The sequence below is a fragment of the Misgurnus anguillicaudatus genome, chromosome 10 (assembly GCF_027580225.2).
Source record: "Misgurnus anguillicaudatus chromosome 10, ASM2758022v2, whole genome shotgun sequence".
Classification (NCBI taxonomy): domain Eukaryota; kingdom Metazoa; phylum Chordata; class Actinopteri; order Cypriniformes; family Cobitidae; genus Misgurnus; species Misgurnus anguillicaudatus.
The window spans coordinates 24,856,320-24,880,422 of NC_073346.2; the positions used below are offsets into that span (position 1 = coordinate 24,856,320).

The window sequence follows — 24,103 nt, forward strand, 5'->3', positions numbered from 1 at the left end:
CCTTAACTTGAAATTATATTTTTGTATAAAACATGTAACTTAATTTAAACTGACACTGTTTACTATATTGTACTAAATAAACATCACATTTGCAGTTATGCTGAAAGTCTGGATAACAAAAGTTATATGCAGTATTCCATAACTATATTTTTATGTTAACATCCCTTATGAAAATTAAACATGGGTTTACTACAGTTACATCCAACAAAACATGGTTACTGTAGTTAAACCAGTTACCACAAAATAACCACGGTTAAAGTAATCAATACACCAAGAAACATGGTTACTACACTTTTACCACAAAAGGTACATTTTCATGAGGGATATTAAAAAACAAGGCCTCATACAACCTAGCTCTTATCTTAAATTGTGGGGATGTTTTATTAATTTTGGTTAATTTGTTTTATCCATTTATTAATTTTGCCTGTTCTGCTGGTCAAGAAAAACGGCGGGTAAAATGTCAAGTAAGTTACACGAGCATCACCAGGTGTGTTTATATGTGCATTAACAACACAATAACTGTACATAAACTTATCAGCATTAAAGAAAATTTTGCATTCTCTGGCATCTTACCTGTTGGGCTTTTCGGCCCAGCATTTGCAGGAGAATCCTCCTCAACTCCTCCACACGGATTCGCACTACCAGCAGCGTGCATGACTTCAGACAATGATTCAGTGTTTAAGACGTTGTCAAATGTCAGAAAAGCATTCGATAGAAAAGCATCCATCTCTGCTTTAAACACTGCAAATACATTTTCAATAAATTAATGCATTCATTTGAAATTATATTTTTGTATAAAACATGTTACTTAATTTAAACTGAAATTGTTTATTAAATTGTATTAAATAAACATCACATTTGCAAATATGCTGATAATCTGGATAACAACAGTCGTAGTATTGCATAATATTTATAATATAATATTGTATATTATATACAATAATATATATAATAATATACTTGTATAATACTTTCATGTTATACATCCCTTATAAAAATTAAACATGGTTTTACTACAGTTACATACAAAAAGACATGTTTACTATAGTAAAACCATTGTTACCACAAAATAACCATGGTTTTGCTAATAGTTATGGGGTGCAAACTCATCAGAGGTAAAAAAAATAGGTGACAAAGCCACAAGCACTCTCTCTCGCTCCCATACATATACATATATACATACATACATGCATTCATATATTTGTGTGTGTGTGTGTGTGTGTGTGTGTGTGTGTGTGTGTGTGTGTGTGTGTCCTTATTTTTCAACTTTTAAAAGTTCATGCTCTTACCCCACTAATATGTTTGAATAAATAAATAATAAATTGGGCAAAATGTTTTCATTATTAATTAATATTTAGAGGTTGCTCAACACCTTTGAAGTTTAACACATTCGAGTATTATGTGAAACTTTGTGCTAGCATGTATAATTGTTTAATAATATACTTTTGGCAGTGATGGACAGTGATTTGACCATGCTGCATGTAATTAAAACTCCTGTTTTAGTTGTGATATGTCTTTCAAAGAAAGAAAGCTTCAATGTGAATAAAGCACAATTGCAATATACACTGATATATGGTTACTCGAATCAGAAGAGTAGTTAACAGTAGTTAATGCACCACAAACTAACATCAAAATAACATAAACAAAAATTAATAAAATGCTATTATACAATGCATTAACTATTGTGGAAAAAATACAACCGTTTTGTGTTACAAAAACTTGTATTTCATATTATTCAGTAGGCATACACATAAACAAATAATTCAGGGTCTGTTCTGTTCACAGTTATAGCTGTAATACAGTATGAATATGAACTCTGAACGAGCAACTTCAAACTTGTGTACAATTCGACGTACAAATCTTATTAAAGGTACAAAAGTGATTTAGTTAAGAGCTGTGAGCGATTTACCCTCAATGCTGTTTGATTGACACCGGGGAGCAAATTAGGTAACTTCCCCTTTAAGACCGGATCTAATATACTGTTTCACATGCGTTTTCTCTTTCAGCTGTTTACTTTCTCTTCAGACCTAAATGGTTGTTTTCATGAGGATACTTGCAAAGAAGGGGATTTTGACGCATGTGTGTATTTAAGGCTAATACAGTGGATTTAATACTTACAACCTTAATGATTAGCGGACTGGTAGCGGATGCGCGCGTCTTGTACGCTCCCTTAGTAACAGCGCGGGCATGTAATGTTTGTTGTTTGTGTTTTATAATCACTTGATTTAAAACTGCGGTGCGTACAATGAACACTCATCGGATCTAGACGAATCACAAGAATGACCTATTTTGGATCCAAAACGTTCCCGAAAATGTGACAATTGCACCCCTGAATACACAAATAAACATGGTTACTACAATTTTACCACGAAAAGTTTAATTGTCGTGAGGGATATTTAAAAACTAGGCCTCGTACGGCTTCATCTTTAACAGCGCGGATGTTTTATTAATTTTGGTCGCTCTTGGTTAAATTAATGGAGTCAAAATTTGGCTGCGTATGCTGCCTGTCAAGAAAAACGGCGGGTAAAATGTCAAGTACACGAGCACAATCGTGTGTCTAAATAGTTACACACGCATTAACAACAAAATAATTGTATTTAAACTTAAGAATTATAAAGAAACATGTTTTGCTTTACCTGTTTTTGGGCTTTTCGCCTCAGTGTCAAAGTTCAGCACAGCATTGGGTAGGCAAAAATCCATGTTTGCAACATCTGCTCCTTCCCTGACCATGAAGGACGTTAAAGGGCGAGACATGATGTTGAAAGTAGACTGCAGACTGTGTTTAGACTTGGTCTACAAAGATTTGTGGTCTGAATAAACCGTCTGTCTGTACACAGCGCGTCAAAGTAGCTTAAAGTAGCAAACTGTTTGCTTAATTCAGCAAAATCACTCAGTAATCTGTACACGGGTTTCGGAGTCAACCAGAGCCAAGCGTTCAGATCAATAGAATGGTAGCGTTTGCTTCTGACTGACCCTTTTTATAGGAACTGTTTGTGACGTCATAATGGTTCCATGACAACGATGCGTTCTATGAGAACAATGGGTTCCATGATTATGACGCGTTCTATGTTCACTGTTCAACAGTAATAATTTTTTTCCAATTTATATGTCCCAATTGTGTTGTTTAAATAAAACTATTTACAACTTGTGTACTTTTTATATGCATATCATATTAAATGCTTTAATGTGTCTTACTTAATGCTTATTGCTACTTTTTGAAATGTATTTTACAGTAAGTATTTTGTATTAATATATTTAGACCTATTGTGTTATTCATATACAACCACTAGATGGCACTATGTTTATTACAGTAACGTTAAAAGAGTAAGGTCGTGGTGTATTAGTATTAGTCGAGAGTAAAACACAGACATGCTGAGATTTTTGTGTTTTATTTAAATCATCAAAAAGCATCAGAGGTCATATATTTTAATACATGATACATACAAAAGTTTTTTCATTGCTTATATGGCAGTCAGTAAAACAGACAATTACAAAGAGGATAATCTGTTACAGCAGTTAAATCATCACCAGAGACAAAGTTACATATTGCTGGGTTTACTGCAGGGTTAAATTCACTAAACACTCCATAATATTAATTCCTAAACACATTAAAGAACATTTGACACGTTGACTGATGAAGAACCACTACAGAAGCTAAAGGGTCATGGTGATGGACAAAATACTGTATGAGATGGGAGGAAAAGATTTTGAAAAATGTTTCCACTACCAAAATTATTTGTTCTGCCCCAAACCAATTTTATGCAACAATATCTATATCTAAAGCAAGTGAAGCCTAGAGGTTAAATGTGGCATAACACTACTTTAAACAGAGATATACCTTATTAAAAAAAATATTACCTTAGTCAGTCTTAAAGATATCAAGAGTGTATTTTTTACACTATAGATTTTATGTACAAATCTCTGAAACTTGCTTCACTGATACTCTGTGTTTAGATATAGTTAATAAAGTTCAGTTTAAGGATTTTGCCCTGCCAGTCAAGAAGACCACATGCCTTTATCTTCATTCACTGTTATATCTACATTTAAGATAAAGAACACTGTACCATATACCATTAATCTATATAAAGCACTGTACCATACCACCAAAAACGTCCTGCAGTCATACTTTTGTTAAAATATTAATTTTTATCACCACCAGGTGGCGCCTGTAGCTCAGACATGCAGTCACCGTTTCATTTCTCTGCAAAGGTTTGAGTGAAGATGAGCACGTGGACCTGTGTGACAATAATAAGAGATTATTCAAAGACATATTAAAAATTATGATAACTTTAGTATTGGGCTAAACATTTCCTACTGAAAAACAGCTAAAACCAACCTAAGTTAGGTGGCTGGTGGTTTTAACTAGTCTCCTAGCTTGGTTTTAGCTGGTTTAGTTTAGCTGTAGCAGGATGGTTTTAGAAAGGTTTTATGAGCCCAATTTTAGCAGTTCAGATCAAAAGACCAGCTTTACCTGGCTAAAAGCTTTGAAGAGTGGTCTTAGCTGGTTTACGGCGGTCCTCTAAGCCTGGCAAATATGCACACATCTGGTTTCCTGCCTGGTCAAGCTAATGGGTCACCTGGTCTTCCACCATGACCAGCCAAACTCCCTTTAAATCCAGCCTGCTGCAGCAGTTAAAACAGGCTGGGAGACCAGTTAAAACCAGCTAGCCAACTTAGGTCTGGTCAGCAGGGTTATAGATGCAATCTACTGTATACAGTATGTACCTGGGGCATAATACAGTTAAAGTTCCTCAAAGTTACAGGATTAGTTTTGAGTTGACAAAACCAAACTTTCACTCTAAAAATATTTGTAACTAGTGCTGGGCAAAGATTAATCAATATAATTAATTATTTTTTGCGTAATGTATGTTTGTATGTTGTGTGTAATTATTATGTATATTTAAAAACATTTTATGTAGAATATATAAAAATATTAATAAATATCTATAAACATGTAAATGTTTCTCAAAAAAATACATGAATGTGTGTGTGTGTGTGTGTGTGTGTGTGTGTGTGTGTGTGTGTGTGTGTGTGTGTGTGTGTGTGTATTTATATACATAATAATTACGCACAGCACACACATATAACGCAAAAAATAACTAGATTAATCTTTGTCCAGCACTATTTTTAACCCATAATGGCACCTAAATAATGGACAAAACATGTGCTGGGTTAAAAATGACCCAATGTTGTGTTGTTGTTGTTATGCAGAATACCCAGCATTGAGTAAATTTTAACCCAGTGGTGGGTTCTGTCCAATATTTTCCCAATATGGTTTAAAAAACAACCCAGACATTTTTAGAGTAAATGTGATCACTGATGACCAGGCAATGTTGGTACCACAAAGCTGATCATCAACTTTTCAGTAATCATTTATGTTCTATTTTTTATCAGTTTTTATCTTAGCAGTATATACAGTCACCCATCATACAGTCCATCATGCAATGGTAGTTCATTGTCATTTCTTAATAATCATGCACAAATATTAAGCAAGTTATATACTGTTTCTCTCCTGCTGTCAAAGCAAGAAAGAAAGATTGCTGATACATGACAATGAGTGCGTTAATGTAAGTTAAACAAATATGAACCTGTTAGCTGGCACTTTTATTGTTGAGCATTTTCTGAAAAACGACATACCCAAACTAAAATGTTTGCAGTTCTTAAAGCCTATGGCCTATATTCATAATTCTGGTCTTGTTTGAAACTAGACTCTTTTGTTGCCCAATAGTCATAACAACTAATTTTACCTAATTTTAATAGAAATTAAATTGCTAAACAAGGGGACACAATATAGGTAAACTGAATGTCTGACCATGTTGTGATTCAAATTTTAGAATGATACTCCAAAAAATGTAGTTTCTGTGAGCTTTTATTTAAAAAAAAAAATGCTGACGTCCTTTCAAAGAAAATGCACCTGAAGACTCCAAATAGACACATGATAACAAAATGACATGATAACCAAATGAGAATGAGTCAGCATACCGCATGATGTATATCAATTCAGAACCTCTCTGCCCACCAAAGCACATAAAAGTATAAAATATACTTATTTTGAATGTGGTCGCTCAGGAATGGACTCCAGATTCCAGTCCTAATCTGTGTCATTTGAAGGTCTATTTTACATCACAAGGAGAAAACACACACACACACACACACACACACACACACACACACACACACACACACACACACACACACACACACACACACACACACACACACACAATTGGTCCCCACAACATGATAATTACCAGGTACACACTCAATTTATCTATAAAATGACACATCTGCAAAACATTGTATCCTTATTAACATTAAAGAAAACAAGAAAAAAGAATATTAAAAAAAGAAATATCGATCAACTTACAGCAAAGAATAACTTTATTAACATTGTTTTTTAGTCTGTAACAGAAAAGACTTAAAATGTGTCAATTTGCCTGAAAAAAATAAAAAAATTCTTATTTAAAATATAATATTTTTTGACCATTTGATACTGAAAAATTAAATTACATATAATCAATAAATAATAATAAACTCAAGCGGCTTATCAGCATGATTGGGGTGTAATGTCTTTAAGTGACAGTGCAAAAAAATCACTTCCTGAAAAAGTATTTTTCCCCAGGGTCTCGCGCGCCCCCCCTGGTGTCGCTTCCAGCCCCCCCTGGGGGTCCCGCCCCACTATTTGAGAAGCACTAACAACGCGCCCGTTTCTTGACTTCCAGGCCAAATACAGAAGCCCCTACACTCGTAATATATATTTATTTATTTAAAAACGCGACAATTTTTCTCTAGAAAGGCGCAGGTTCACTGAAAAAAATGTTATGTTGAATTTACTTAATTTTATTATGATGCACACAATTAATTTATCTAACTCCAGATATATTTTTTAAGTTGAGTGTACTTATAATTTATCAATTGAGTGTACTTATATTTTATAAGTAATTTCAGATTAATTTGGTTCAATGAACTGCCCTAGCCAAGGCGACATTTACTGTACATATCTATGACATTCCCCCATCCCCCACAAGTGGTGCGTAGTATTTTCAATAAATTATTGTATTTAAATATTTGTTGTGCCTGCACAGGTACTGCTGTCTTTCGAGAGATGCACAGTGTGCTGGAAAAAATATCACTGTGCCTACTGTAAATAATCTGTAAATTACCTATTTTAATTATACTCTGTATAAAAAACAACATGTTTGTTGAACCTTTCTGTTTGTCCATGTCATGGTAATTTCTTCCTTGCATTTAAAACTAAAACATATTGTTTATTTATTATTATCCTGTGTTATTTATTAAACTGTACTACACTTTAGTTATTGTTGTTATAGTTTTTCTGCATTACATTACTTATGAGCAGTGTTGGGGAAAGTTACTTTTAAACGTAATACATTACAATATTAAAGCGTAACTAAACCCTAAACCAACTTTTTTTTAGTTAATGGTCTGTAAGAATAGGGCTTTATTAGTGCCGTCCGTTGATTTTAGTAAGTTGTTTGACATTTGGATATAAAGTGTTTCAATCAATACTACAATATATGGTGTAAAAACGTCTGAGTGCTGCCCTCTTCAGGTTAAACGGTGGCTACTGCAGTTGAATTTAACTATTGGATGTTGGGTCCAAAAAATCATAGATATGTATAAAAAATGACTCGTGACGTAAGCAGATTCAAGATCACCACGCCCTTGTTAAGATCTCACCTCACACCAGTTCGTCCCCTCTATCTCCTTGGGATCTGCCCACTTTTCTTGCATTTTTCAAATATTGCCAGTGGGTGGAGTCAGGCTTTGACCAGGGGTTTAGTTACGCTTTAAATACTACTAAATTGCTTTACTTAGTTACTTTCGTGGAAAGTAATGCTTATGTTACTTTCACTTTAGAAAAGTAAAATTATTACATAATGTGCATTACTTGTAATGTGTTACGCGCGCGGCCGCGCAGGCCAGTCAAAGTGGCCGCGCAATAGATTTGTCAGACCGCGCACATTTTTCAGACCGCACATAAACATTGATGCATTTGCATTTGTAAAAGAATTAAGAGAGAGAGAAGGCGAGTGTTCTAGAAGGAGAAGAAACTTTCAACCAATCGCTGATCTTGCTACGGTGACAGACACTTTTATGAGCCAATGGTAGCAGCGCATTCAGTTCACACAGGTGCCAGCACGAGCACAGAGTGAAACGAGTCAGATGAGCAGCTGCACGGGGCGATTTCAAGAAACTAAAATATTTATTAAGAGGAAAAAGTGATTCAAAACAGTGATTTAAAACAAATTATTGAATTCCTGAAGTGATGCGATAACTTGGAAAAGCTGTCGCTAGAGTGAGGAGAGAGCAAAATAGAGAATTAGAACGGAGGCAGATGCAGAATCACAGAGCATCAAAACACTGCGAATTAACTTCTTTTTTTAAATAAGAAGTTAAAATGTATGCTTTGGTGAGTTATATTCTAAATATTAACTTGACATTATGGCATATGTGTTGCAAATTTGGCAGCAAACTATGAGTTTTATTACATTGGCCGTTGGTATATAACGAACGAGCTGAAGCTATTTACATTTGAAATTTAACAGTCAAGTAACGTAAATGTGATTAAAAAAATAACATTTTAAGTGTCAATATGTTCATTAAGTGTTGAAACCATGAGTTAGGTTGATATTTGAAATGTTTACATGATGCTTATTGATAAATCTGTTGAATTGAAGATTAATTACTGTTCTGCCTTGTGTTTTTACAAGGCTGGTTTTTTTGTGAGAATTGCGAACATCTGTGAAGTTCTCCTGCTCCATCTTGGACACGCGAGACAATTAAGTATATACTGAAGGTGTATACAAAAAAGCGAGCCAACCAGAACTGTGCTTTGAACTCATCAGAACTGGTAGGAGGATATTTTTCCTTTTTGTTTCAGACAACTACTAGGACGTGAATTCGCTGAAACTTAATTTTCCGTATTTTCTTGGATTTTCTTCAAAGGACACTGAATTTGAACTGAACTATTTGAACTATTTCCTTTGAACCGAATCAATTGATTCATGAATTCAACCCAACTGAGTCATTTAAGTGAATCATGAATTTGGATTACAAACAAAATGAAACAGTGTTACACTTTTACAAGTATTTTATTTATTTATTTGCACTGTAGTATATGAGAACTGATTTTCAGCTTGAGTTGAACGGTTCAATCTGCTAAACCCAGGTACCTGGTATATTCAAAAAGAGTGTTAATTACATGTATTGGGATTTATACACAGGCCCACATTGAACATTATACGTGTGTATACACTAAACCCAGTTACACGCTACACTGCCATCTCTTTGAATTTCCTATGGTCAACGCAGGCTCGTGGTCATTTTCAGCAGGTCGTGTGGTTGCGAATTGCTCACAGTACTGAAATCTGCACTCAGAAAAAAAAGAATTTGCTCAGTGTTGAAAAAAATTAGAGGGAACATTGCTCGTGACGTAAGCAGGTTCAAGATCACCACGCCCTTGTTACGATCTCACCTCACACCAGTTCGTCCCCTCTATCTCCTTGGGATCTGCCCACTTTTCTTGCAGTTTTCAAATATTGCCAGTGGGTGGAGTCAGGCTTTGACCAGGGGTTTAGTTACGGTTTAAGTTACTCCCCAAAAAGTAACTAATTGCTTTACTTAGTTACTTTCGTGGAAAGTAATGCTTATGTTACTTTCACTTCAGAAAAGTAAAATTATTACATAATGTGCATTACTTGTAATGTGTTACCCCCAACACTGCTTATGACAAGTTAAAAACATGTATATAAATACTCTTAATGTTGTTGTGCTCTTGAGCAAGGTGAATCATCACAAAAGCTGTTCATATGCGATGCACTATATAAAACATGTAAACAAGACAATTAAGCTAATTTATTCTTTCTACATTTTAGATTTTATCATCATCAAGTGTGGTCCAAAGTGCAGGTTATCATTACACTTTCACTGCTGTTACTGTACATCAACAGTAATCAGACATGAAAGTATTAGTGCACATTTTAAAATGTGTAAAAATCCAGCAACTGGATTCTGGACAGTCTCCATTGCCAGCAGCACCACCTTCATCCCCAGCATCAGCATCACCACCTCTATTCTCAGCATCAGCAGTACCACCTCCAGGATCAGCAATACCACCTTTACCCCAGCAGCATTATGCCATTATTTACCTGCGACTGCTCGTAAATAATCAATATTAATTATTGTTTTATTACTATAGAAAACTGCAAAACCATTTCGCCCAGCCATTGGAACTTCTTCTTACTTGTAAACTTTTTAAATATCTGTAGTGGATGGAGTATTAAGAAAGAATTCAGTACCAAGTTGTGTATGCAGACAACACATACAAATAAAGCAATGCATGCCCAAAAACATTCCAATGTTTGCCTCTTCACACAGCCAAGTCCCACAACTCCCTCACCCAGGAACTAACATATCCAGATGAAATTCACACCACCTGAGTCAGATGTCACGGAGATCAATCACCCAGACACCAGAAATCAATGTATGTAGAGGGAAGGTTTATGTATTGCTTGACTTGTTTAACTTGTTAATTTGTGTATTAACCTTTCCTGTTTTATGAATGTGTTTATAAGGAGCACTTCATTATTAATTAAATTAATATTGGAATTCTTATATAGCACACAGAACTCAGCGGTGATGAGAAACATTCAGCTGACCTGTGAGTGGGTGAAGGAGACCACTTTACTGGGAAGATGGGCTGCAAAAGAGAAAAGAGTAGGAGACTTATTCATTATGCATAGCCTATCATAAAGGTTGAAACTATCCTACTAAGTTACAGTCAATATTCCATTTAAATTTGCAATATCATTTTTACAGCAAATGCTTTCACATTTACGTACAAACCTAATCTTATTTATTATTAATAATGTATTTATTTATTTTTTTGAATTAATCAGATGATTTTGGTAATACAATAAGGTTGTATTAGTAAACATTAGTAAATGTATTAGCTAACATGAAAAAACAATCAACAATATAGTTTTTCAGCAAGTATTAATTATTGTTAATGTTAGTTCATGTCAATACAGTTATTTGCTCCAGCTCTTCCCATTTGGCTCTGCAGCGAGCACCCTCTCGTGAAAAGAGCTATTTGTTTTACATGTTGCATTGTAGTAAATATTAAGTAAACGTAAGTAAATCTTTACAAAAATATAAAAACTATAATTTCAGTGAAATGGTTGAAAGCAGAGTCATATAAAGAGAGAGTAACGACACACTTTGATCTTGCCGCCACGCGGTCACGTGATTCATTTAACGTTCTACAGTTCCAAACCAAGCTGGGCGGTCAATCTGTTTGCATAGGTTTTCAGCTATTTTAGTTAAATATTATCTTGTAATGTGAATTTATTACTATACTTACTATGTGTATAACGTTTTTTTTACTAGGGAGTGATGGAAATACAGTAAATCAGTTAATAAAGATAAACAGTTAATGGTGACCCAAAGATAACTGGTTATGTATAACAACTACAGCAACACAGTTTATCTTTTTTTTTTGTAGCAAAAATATGGCTATATAAATGGCTATCAATCTGCTAAAAACATAATTCCTACACTTTGACTATATTAAAATCACAGAAAAGATAGCCAATGCAGTTATTTGTAACAGTGAAACATAACAGAAACACACTAAATTCATATTTAATTATATTTATAGTAGACATTAAATGTTAATATAATTATGCATGATTTTCGAGGATACATCACTAATATTACCTACCAAACACAAAATGAAACGCATAGCAGCATTGTGAAGCAGTGTGACTTTCTTATAAGGCATTTAGCTTCTCGCTGTTGCCCCCTAGTGTTACTCGTAATAGATATAAAAGATATGATATGGCCACCAGTAATAAAATATTAAACCATTAAATCTATATTATTCATACATTATACACAACTCATTAAAATATAAAAATTTTACTAGTTATTATTAACGATAATCATTACCTACAGGAGAGTTCATAAAATATCAATGTTGACGATATTCATGAAATGTCCGAAAATGTAGGGAGAAACAGTAATTTCATCGATTTACCAGCAGGTGTCATTGAAATGAATGGGCTTCAGTGCTGCGTTTGGAACTATGGGTCACTACATAACACGCTGTTACTTCCGCATTCCATTCTTCCAACGGACGTCTATGTGAGTGTCCTAACTCTCTTATTATACGACTCTGGTTGAAAGTTACTTAAACTATTTTAGCATATTGTTTTTGTTTACAGGTGATTTAATTATCAATATGCCTAATAATATAACATTACTAATTTACAAAAATCAGGCCAAGTAAACTGACTTGTGTGAAAAAATGAAATAATAATTGATGAAATAAATAAAAAATTGCTGTACCTTGACACAGCTCTGTTAGTACATATTCAGGCAAAACAAAATGCCACAGTACAAAAAAACTGTCTAGACTGAATGACTCCTACACTTGCTGTTATACAAACAACACAATGTTTGTGGTATTTTTAGATGATATTTTAAATTTTTTGTTATGATATGATATAATTTACAATACCTACAGTATATGTCATATGGTGTAAGATATAAGAAACAATGCAGTTGAGACTTTCAAGTGCTGCATGGCAAAATAAATACTTGTGTTAAATAATAATAAACAAATTTTAGAAAGCATGTCTATTAATTTATGATCATTTAATAATGAAAAGGGAATAAAACTGCATATATGGTCAAAATGAATAATGAGATTTATATTTTGACAATCGAAGAAATTGCTCTGTAAAATTTTCTTGTCATTCGAATTCCATATGTTCATTGCAAAATTCAACTCATTCATTCAAGGAAACCAGTTGTTGTCCAGGACTGATGTCAAAGAGGACTGAAGTTCTACGGAAGGATGATGGACTGTGTGCCATTTCTGTGTGGGTTGTAAGAGGTCAGTGGATCCCCTATGCCATGTTTTCATAGAGGTTATAGTGTTATTATGGTGTGTCAGCTTGTGCAGTGAATGTTGATGTCACCCTTATACAATAATCCTGGAGATTACACATAAAAGGTCAACTCCTCTGCTCTCTGACATTTCTTGTCTGATGACAAAACGTGAGTCACATGCATTTAAGACTCGCACTACAATGACATTAACAGGTATAAAGGAGGCTAATATACTCATAAGTGTAACATCATACTCATAGTATACCAATAATAAGAATAATAATTTGCTGAGTAAAAAAGAATAACAATATGCTGGAAAGAAAAATCTGAAAATCAAACGCATTTTCTGTATTGATGGATGAATTAAAAATATGAAAACAGAGATAGCCTTCAGGATGTTGTTTGTGTGGAAAATACTGGGTGCCCTGGGGTTATTGTCACTGATCTATATAAATGACTGGATTGCGCATGACGTCACAACTGTGAAGCCACCGCGCCGCCATGTTGGTATTATACCCAAACATTCCATTAAATCAATGGACGCGATCAGATTTTAATAATAAAACATCACTTTACTAGTCTTCGTTTTTATATCTGAAGTTATCCTGTACTTTATTACAACACAAACGTCCTAAGCATGTAGATAGTTATTTACTGAAAGTTGTACATTTTAGTTTTTAATCAGTTATTATACATCCATTTTCATTACAGTATCAGATCAGCAGTCAGACCGCAGCATATTTAATATTAATGACAAACGTGCTCATTCTGAAATCTAAATAAATAATCATACTTTGTACCGTATGTGCATGCAATAATTTGCTGGTTTTATGTTATCTAAACTTACAAGTTACCTAAACTTATTTAGAAAAATAACTCTGACCGTGTAGCTGAATGTCAAAAAAAACTTTATTTATACCCGTGTCATTAACAGAACGCAGCAGACACACTCACCTTAACATTTTTTTTATAAATCCATTTTCTTGCCCGATTAAATCATAAACATTGCAAATAACACCAGAATTAACAGTTAGTTTATTTACACATATCCTAAAAATAATCTTGCGTGACTGATACGCTGTAAAGCGGGTGAATTTAAAACATGATTTTGAATGGAAGTGCTGAGTCCCAATTCACCTACTTATACTACGACCTAAAAGTATGTACTGTTTTTGTGGGGAAAACGTACATAATTTTGAGTGTGTAGCAAAAGAGTATGCACGTTCTGGGACATACTTCGATGACGTCATGCAACGTGAACGAAAACGTGGTTGCCTAGTTACGCACACCACGACTGTTAACAATATTTCATTTATTCTTATAACTTATGTCCAATATAATTTTATTTACTATTCCCATTTTTTTTTCTCATCGTTTTTTTTCACAATACATTTTACAATTTGTTCTACCAAGTTGAGGAGTGAAGAGCGTCATTAGATCCAAACGCCGGTCGTTTGTGAGGCGGCTGGTTCTGACGTTCACGTTTCACCGTGTTACGTTAAGCGTTCTATGCGCAATCCAGTCATAGATCAGTGGTTATTGTGCATATTGCCATGTCCACCATCTATCTGATAGCACTTTTTTAATATCCATCTAACGGAAAACACAACTCTGATGTGATGAGCTTGTGAAACAGTTGCTTGAAGTACATTTGACCTCATGATGGGGATTCTGACCGAAATGGGGCCAAAGAGCAGATGCGGTCGGAGTTATTTTAGGCTATAGTTTACCACAAAAAAAAGTAAAAATTAATCTAATTCACGGGTGGAATCGAGTCTGAGATATGCTAATTTTAATAAACAGTACTTTTTAACAAGAATAACTGTTGCACATTTCATGCTTTTGGTCTTGTACTGCACTTGTAAAATATGTCAGTGTTAGAAAGGTTAGATCATACATGGGCAATATATGGCCCGGGGCCAGATCCGGCCCGCATAGTGCTTCAATCCGGCCCTCGCGATGCACTCGCAATTTCGATGAAACTGTCATGGTTGCAGTGTTTCCCATATCTTTCCCATATATTTATCAGTGACAGAATCAACACTGGCCGCCATATAGATTTTTCATGATTCACATTTACACTTTTTTTACCATTGAAAACGTCTTAATTCATTGCAGTGAGCGGTCAGCATGCCTTCTCGCTCTCTCTCTCTCTCTCTCTCTCGTTGCGGTCAGCGCCTCAACAGCGCGCGCCCCTCCCCTCTCTGTTTTACGTGCAGCGCCAGCGCGCCTCTCTCACATAACAGTAAAAAGTATTTTAACTCCACGTTCCTGTACTTTCTTTTTCGCGTTAATGTCAACAGTCACGGATGTTATAACAGAGAAGACGGCTGATCATAATCATCATGAGTCATGTCTTAAAGCTGTAGTCTACGATGTTGAAAATCGGTCTAGAAAGCCTGAGACGGTTAGTAAGTTTTAAAAAACTCATCCCGCCCCTCTGTGCTACCTGATCCCTCCCACAGGGAAACGACCTGAACAACGTCACTCATTCAAGCTGTGATCACTGGTAGTAAACATCAGATTTACCGAGCAGTAAACACATAAAGGCTTGAAGGAATGAACAATTACAATTATGATTGTAATTGACGTTATTTACTTTCACAACAACGTTTGGCATACGTTTCCCCTCATGAGCTTCAAGAAATGACTTTATAAATATAATTACTTTGACCCGTGATACGCGATGCTAAACGGCTAACATTCCAATGCCGACTGGCAGCATGGGCATGTTGTCAGACTGATAATATCATATTTATGTAACACCTCACACAATCTTTGTAAATATAATTTTTTTGACCCGTGATACGCGATGCTAAACGGCTAACATTCTGATGCCGACCAGCAGCATCAGCATGTAGTCAGATTGATAATACTATAGAACACCTCACACAATCTTAGTAAATATAATTACTTTGACCCGTGATATGCGATGTTAAACGGCTAACATTCCGATGCCGAACGACAGCATGTACTCATAAAAAGATATTTATGTAACACCTCACACAATAAAAGTATATATAAATGCGTACCTGTTCAACAAAAGTCTGCCGTGTCGGCGTCGGTTTTCAACCCCAAATCTCCCTGAAGCTTCCTCCAACAGTCAATGGCGGACCATATATTGATTCTACTTAGAGTCCGGCGTTTTTCAAATTTTTTTAACCTCTGCTCTTTCTTCAACAGACTTCCTTTTTCTTCCAACCTTTACTGTAGGGACAAGCAGGGGCTGCTTGCTGCTGTCGTTTAGTTTTTTTTCCATTAGTGAGATGTTGCTGCTTCGCTAGCTACCATACACTGACACAAATTTCATGTCGCAGGCAGGAGAGGGGCGGGGTGGTGTGCGATGGGGTGGAGACTCGAGCACGAGGTGGATTTTCAAATGTAGCAGGGATTGGATGAGAGCAGTTAACCAATGTAAGCTATCCGGCCGGACAGTTTACATTGGTCAACTTATCTGCTACCATACACCCAATAGACTGAATGGATTTTTTAAATTCTTTTTTCTCTTCATATTGTTAGGATGTTACTGTAGAACCATAACCAGCATCTAAACGAGGTTATTAATAATGAACAATCTTTGAAATCGTAGACCATAGCAGTAGTGTTTCCCACATATACCAGTTCTGTGTCCGAGCTCTCTCCCTGCCTATGATGCGGTATGCCCGTGCACGTAACAGCAACCGTGTATTCTCTCATATTTCTGAATTTGCAACAAATTGTCTGCGATATACAATAAAACTACCACTCGTATTTAAAATAAAAAAGCGCTCATAACACAACAACACTGATGAGAAGAGCAACATTAGTACAGCCTCAATGTAAATGTATGATGATTTTTTTCAGACGATGTTGCGTTTTTGCAGCAGTTAAAGAAAGAGCTGGTTTGATTAAACAAAGAGTTACTGGGTCGTGGGTTGTTACTGGGTCCTGTTTAGTCACTATTTTATAGACAAAGAATAGATAATATGTAAAAAAAATAGCATTCAGTTGTGTTAAAGGTAGGGTAACACATTTTGAAAAATGCTAACGGTAGCCGCCTAGCAATGAAATCCCGATCCCACTCTCAAGTCAAACCGCCATCCAAAGTCACGCCTCTTCCAAAACACATGAACACGCACAGATCAGACGGTCACATCTCATGTCTCATTCAGCAGTGAGAAAACTTTGCAGTACAAAGTCGAATAACACTGCCAAAATAACCAAACAACTGGTTTACATCAGAATTAGTTTAAGCACACGTTCGGTTGTGTAGACGTAGTAACTATATCGTTACGCTAATCCGTAAACGAACTCAAATTTCATAAGCAACACAATGTTTCATCAAAGTAGAATATCTGAATCCATCTCAATACAAACATATCGCGTACCTACCTTACCAAAATAAACTGTGCAACACCTCTTTCAGACCCTTTGCGTCCTGTAGCTGTTTGCATCTCGTGGTAAAGCAGTAAAGTTACCGATGTTCATTTGGGGTTTTGCTCTTGCTGATCCAGGCAGTTTTTGCTGTTGTTGTTATAAAAGATGCCTTTAGTTTTGTGCCTCCTGTGTAGGTTGTCAATTTAGCAGAAAAGTTTGCTGTTCTTACTGTTTACAGGCAGGAGGTGAGCGCACGTGAACGCGCCGATGACGTATGGTGTCTGCGTGGACTCGCTGCACGGTGGGCATTTAAATTATGCTTACGTATGAGGGACAAAAATGGAAACGTCCGTTCGGACCGAAATCTATGATTTGTTGAACATTTTTTGGTCCTACGCCTTTCACAGATGACATAAATTTCTACAAATACATTTAAACAACTTAACACAGTGATTGCTATCAGGATGTAAGGAGACTTTTAACCAGCATAACAAAAAATGTTTCAGGATCAAATCTGTTACCCTACCTTTAAATGCAATATAATGTGACAAATCAAAGAGTACAAAACGACGCAATGATGTCACATAAATGCTAATCGATGTGTGACGTCATCACCCCACTGTCTCTTAAGATCCTGTGGGAAACACTGTGGTTGTCAATATAAAATAAAATATAAAAGAAATTATAATAGTAATAAAAAATCGTCTGAGTGTGTGTGTATTGCTGTAGTATGAATGACAGTTGAACAATATGCAGGGTAGGAAATTAATCCTTGAAATTTAATCCAGTTATTGTAATGTTAGAGTAGCCTAGGTCAGACAGGCCTAGCAAAAATAAATATCAGGCCTTGATATAGGGTGTCAAAGTAACTGTAGAGTAGCCTTATACATATTCGCATTGAATTAATTTTTACCATTTAATCATGTTACTATGTTTAATTGCAGTTTTCCCAAGTGTGGCCCTCCGCTAACTTTGCCAAAGTAACTGTGGCCCTCAGGCTAAAACTGTTGCCCACCCCTGGGTTAGATGATGTTTTTCTCAATTTGTGTCAGGTCAGTAAAGGAGTCATCAAATCTCAGCTGTGTTTGTATGACCTAATTTACACTATTTAGGCAGAATATAGTATGTATGTATAGTATATAAAGTATATATAGAAGTATTTTTTCTTATTATAATTATTATCTTTTTTTCAGAATGCCATTCCTCTGATACGAAGGTGGTAGTGTGCTGTTCCCTGGACAACTTCACTTTGCAAATGTATGAAGCTGTGAGAATGTTCTTACATTAAACATTACTCTGTATCATATCAATATACCTACAGTTGTGTTCAAAATTATTCAACCCCAACTGAAATTGATTGTTTTGGCCGGTTTGACATTGATTTTGATCATTCAGTCATCCTGCTTACAATTACATCAAAGAGGCATGTGTAGGTCAGAAAAAAAATAACATAACATTTATAATGAAATAACCACAAATGTCTTTTCTATGCTCACATCTTTTTCAGTTTTATTCAACCCCCAATTGACATTCAATCTTAGTACTTAGTACAACATCCTTTTACAGTTAAAACAGCTTTTAAACGTGAAGCATAGCTTGACACAAGTGTCTTGCAGCGATCTACAGGTATCTTCGCCCATTCATCATGGGCAAAAGCCTCCAGTTCAGTCACATTCTTAGGCTTGCGCACTGCAACTGCTTTCTTTAAGTCCCACCAGAGGTTCTCAATCGGATTTAAGTCTGGTGACTGCGATGGCCACTTCAAAATGTTCCAGCCTTTTTTCTGCAACCATGCTCTAGTGGATTTGGAGGTATGCTTGGGATCATTGTCCTGTTGAAAGGTCCAACGTCTCCCAAGCCTCAGGTTTGTGACGGACTGCAACACATTGTCATCCAATATCTCCTGGTACTGAAGAGAATTCATGGTACCTTGCACACGCTGAAGTTTCCCTGTACCTGCAGAAGCAAAACAGCCCCAAAGCATGATTGACCTCCCACCATGCTTCACAGTAGGCAAGGTGTTCTTTTCTTCATAGGCCTTGTTTTTCCTCCTCCAAACATAGCGTTGATCCATGGGCCCAACCAGTTCTAATTTTCCACAGAACACTATCCCAAAACTTCTGTGGTTTGTCCACGTGACTTTTGGCATACTGCAGTCGACTCTTCTTATTCTTTGGAGACAGCAAGGGGGTGCGCCTGGGAGTTCTGGCATGGAGGCCTTCAGTACGCAGGGTGCGCCGTATTGTCTGAGCAGAAACTTCAGTACCCACATCTGACAAATCTTTTCTCAGTTCCTCAGCAGTCACACGGGGACTTTTTTCCACTCTACGCTTCAGATAGCGCACAGCAGTCGCAGTTAGCATCTTTTTTTCTGCCACAACCAGGAAGCGTTTCAACAGTGCCCTTTGCCTTGAATTTGCGAATGATGCTTCCTATGGTGTCTCTTGGTATGTTTAACATCTTTGCAATCTTCTTATAGCCATTGCCCTTCCTGTGAAGATTAATCACCTCTTCTCTTGTCTTCCTGGACCATTCTTTTGACTTTACCATGTTTGTAACCACACCAGTAAATGTTTAGAAGGAGTTGAGTATCACAGTCATTTTAAAGCTGCCTAATTGGTGCTTATTAGGCTTTATTGCTGTTCCCTGACATCCATAGGTGTTTTCAATACCTGATTGAAAACACTTCAATGAACCTCTGTGCCCGGTTGCATGAAACTCCTTAAGTGAGGGTTTCCCTGAGGGAGAAAAAATCCCTGAGGTAAGGGATTTATTTAAGAGCGTTGCAAAAAAGGTCTTAACTGTCACCCTTACCTAAGTGTTTATACTAAGTATTTTACGGTAGTTTCTGCCAAAACACGGCAGCGGAGAAGCGGTTTCTATAGTTACAAAATCTCACAGCGTAAACAAATCAACGCACGCAGCTGAACAGACGGCGCATTTGTGTACAATGAAACATCGCAAATAACAGACTGTAAAGTGCCGCATGTATAAAACCTGAAAGTAATTCAAACTGGAAACACTTTAGATTGACGGACGATCAAACCGCTATTCTCCTAATAAATGCGCATCACTTTTCTCTAGGGATTATTTCGAATGTTAGAAATGCGCGCTGGTACTTTATTTTCTTAAATAACCATAAAATCAGCCATCGCGTGTGACCTTAAGGGACCTGTTATGGTCCCTTAAGTTTTTAAGGGAAAATGGGACTTAAGGACTTTGTAGCAACGCATAGCAGAACTTAAGGTAATACTTTAGCATTTAAGGGTAAATACTTATTGACAGCCTTAAGGTTCACTTAAAGGTTTTTCTTGCAACCCATTTTTTATTAAGGGCACCCTTAACCTTATATTTAAGGGATTTCTTAGCTTAAGGACTTTCATGCAACCGGGCACTGTTCTTCAGAGTGGTAGTTCTTTAAGGGGTTGAATAATTGTGTCAATGAAGAATTCACAAAAGAAACATTTACTACTATATTACAAAACCAATTGATGTCATTTTAGTTGCATATGGTTCTTTAAGAAGTCATTGTAGGATTTCATTCTGAATACAATTACAAATGTACACTAAATTCCCTAAAACCCTTAACAGCATTGGGGGTTGAATAATTTTGAACACAACTGTATCTCTTGTCATTTGTTCAACCACTGAAGCAGAGTCCAGTGAAAACCATAGACATTATATACATAGACACCTCATGACGTGCTGGAACGCATCAAGCGTCGACGCCATATTGGATGGGTCTCCTCACTGTACGCTAGCACCAGAGTCAATCTGAGTTAACGGAAAGAAAGCAACTATGCCCGTAAGATTGAACAATCATTTTGGTTATTTTACGTCATTATTTATAATATTATGTCAATGTTCAGCAGGAACTGGTACTCTCTCTCTCTCTCTCATGATCTTTCGCTGTTTTTTCTTCACATTTGAAGGTTTCCCAGTGATACAGGCATGAGGAGGCAATAGGAAGTTGCTATAAAACGGGAGGGTTTTGTTGTGACAGAGTCTGTAGTGAGCACTTCAAGCCTGATGATTTTGACAGGATGGGTCAGATTGTCAGGCTTAGAGATGGTGCGACCCCACCTGTCTTCAACTTCCTACGTCATCTCCAAAGAGTAAGTGTATTTTTACTCTACATGACTTATTCTGGCCTTACAGTCTATGATTCAGACGGGATTCGTTTTACGAGGGTAGATGGAGTAATGTAATTTTACCACAGGACGTCTGTATACTGATAGTCAATTTGCACGGGATTAGAAATCTCAGTAAAACATTGACTTGTTTCACCGCCTAGAACGCAAGTGAATGCTTCTTTAAGTGCTTCTATATTTGAAAAGAAAATACCCAAAATTACAGGAAATGACGAAACGGTAAAAGTTGCCGTAATCTTTACTGACATTCCGTAATGATTACTGACATGAAGCATTCGGATGGGACTAAAATCACTGAGAAGCTCTTATAAAAAATTGACTTTATGGTTTAGAATGTAGTGAACATTTTTTAGTAGAGTCATAGTGTGTATTCCTTTTATATTGCATATTAAAATTAATTTAATACCTTATTACTAGGGGTGTAACGGTACACAAAAATCACGGTTCGGTGCGTACCTCAGTTTTTGAGGCCACGGTTCGGTTCATTTTCGGTACTGTAAAGGAAAATTGCATTTTATATATATATATATATATATATATTTATAAAACGGTTAGTTCCAATCCTTGATTCTGATTGGTCAATAGGTGTGCTTTATTCACAATAAAACACTGCTATGACCGCTTCACCCAACTGTCTATTTAATATCACTGCGCCCTTAGCAACACCCTTAGCAACACATAAACATTTAATGAGACAAAGTCTGAGAACAGTTTGTTGTTTTTATTTGAGCTTTCATGTTGTTGTTCGCAGTCAGGGACTATTTTTTCTAGCGGAAGGAATGCTTTTATTGATTTAACTTCATGAAAGTTGCACTAATATTTTTTTTACTTTAATATTATGTGGTAACCGTTTTATAAAAGCAACAAGGCACTCGAGGCAAGCGCCGCACCGTGAACAAGCAACGGCTGAAGGGGTTGCAGCCGTTACTTATTCACGATACAGCACAGCCTCTCGTACCTTATTGAAAAGTTCTCCACTTAATAACATACTTTTTACATTATTTTATTAACAGTAGGTACGTCTTTTCTTAACCTTCTCTTAAACTTTTCTACTAAAACCTTGCAGTAAACTAACAAATTCAAGTCCTGAATACATTTATGAACTATTAGCCTACATTTTTGCCACCAACAAAATTTTCTGTTTTGATTTATTTAGGATTTTTTTTAAGTCACAGTATTAAATTGGTTATGTACCATCTCTGTGTAAAAATAATATAATTGCTGTATGTGTAACTGCATAGCAAGCAACATGATGATATACTTATTATACACTCACATTGAGATGAGTGTGTTGCATAAATAGCCATCTTTTATCTTTTGCACGTTTCTTCTAATCTTTGTTTGTGTCGCCAATGTAAGCTGTGACTTTACAGCTCTTCTCTGTCCCGACCAGATTAACTGTTCGCATTGTGACAATGATATGATTGACGTAGGTGCAGATGAAAAATCCGATCACGCATCCCGTTATTCTCGCGTGTCACAGAAAGCGCATCTCATGATTGTGTAGCAACAAAAGACGGGCAACCTCTCACGCACTTTTGAAAGAACAAAACAGCGCGTTGACACGCGTTTCACATGTGCTTTTAGACGCGAAGCGTAAATGTTTACATCAATAATCAAACGAATATACAACCAAGTAAATAAAAATCTTTCAGCGGGCCGAATTATGTTATATGTTTGACAGAAGACTTGCGCTGAATGCGGAGACTTCCGCCACTTAATATGTTCGTGTGGAAAATTAACCTATGTTCTGCACACAAAAGACTGCATTTGGCCGTTCGGTGCACATGTGCACGCGCCGAAAGCCCTGTACCGAAACAGTCCGGTACGAATACACTTAAGGCAGATTTATAGTCGTGCGTAGGTTCTACGCCGTAGGCTATCCGTAGCCTGTGCGTAGCTCTGCGTAGCCTGACGCGCACCTCGCAAAATTTTTAACAGCGCGTCATATAAGTATATACGTTTTCCAAAGAAAAACGCTGATAAAATACAGATCCTTGAAAATGTACTTTTATGTAGAAAGTAAAACACTTAAGTAGTGTCAGCCTCTGTCAATATGCCATACTTAAAGAGCATAATACAAAGTATTTTAGCATGAAAGCAGTATTTTTCAATGTGTGACAGCATCCTCCTGTATCATAACTAAATCTCTGCCACTTATAACAACTCAAACCGTGTGAAAATCTGGTAAAACAAGAAGAAAATAAACACGATTGACATTATATATTGTGTTGTATCTGTGTTCTTCCAGTCATTTCGGGTATGGTAATAAACTGTAACAATACCATAAGAAAGTTTAATTTTGCGATCTGAAACCACATCAGCTCACAAATGTTTTTTAAAAACTCAACTTCTGTTATAATGTGAGTTTGAAGCAAAAATATGTTTTTAATCCCATTATTTCTCCTGTTTTGATGGTGTGCTAAACTAGCATGCCAGCTAAGCTAACGTGCACCTGTTAACAGTGTGTTTTAGATATTTAAAAAAATGGGTTAGGAATTATTTCGAATGGTAAAGCTCATTGAAATGTATATTTTTATAAGAAAAAAGGTATTTGACACAAAGTCAAAGAAGGTGAAGTAAGACATTTAGGGGTGGTTTCCTGGACAGGGATTATCTTAAATCAGGACAAGGTCTTAGTTTAATAAGGAAATATAAACTAAACCTAACCTAAAAAT

The 24,103-nt window shown here is 36.1% G+C and overlaps 1 long non-coding RNA gene across 3 annotated transcripts; it reads left to right on the forward strand.

Annotated features, from left to right (window-relative positions):
* The first annotated feature begins 8,176 nt into the window (after nt 1–8,176).
* On the forward strand, nt 8,177–22,315 carry LOC141367267 (uncharacterized). Of its 3 annotated transcripts, none has more exons than XR_012371561.1 (9): nt 8,177–8,434; nt 8,736–8,875; nt 9,900–10,184; nt 10,402–10,507; nt 10,644–10,740; nt 18,219–18,326; nt 18,468–18,531; nt 20,928–21,079; nt 21,207–22,315. It is a non-coding gene; the product is annotated as an uncharacterized lncRNA (long non-coding RNA). The 3 variants fall into 3 exon arrangements; XR_012371562.1 differs by having other exon boundaries at nt 20,931–21,079; XR_012371563.1 differs by having other exon boundaries at nt 20,965–21,079.
* The last annotated feature ends 1,788 nt before the right edge of the window (nt 22,316–24,103 follow it).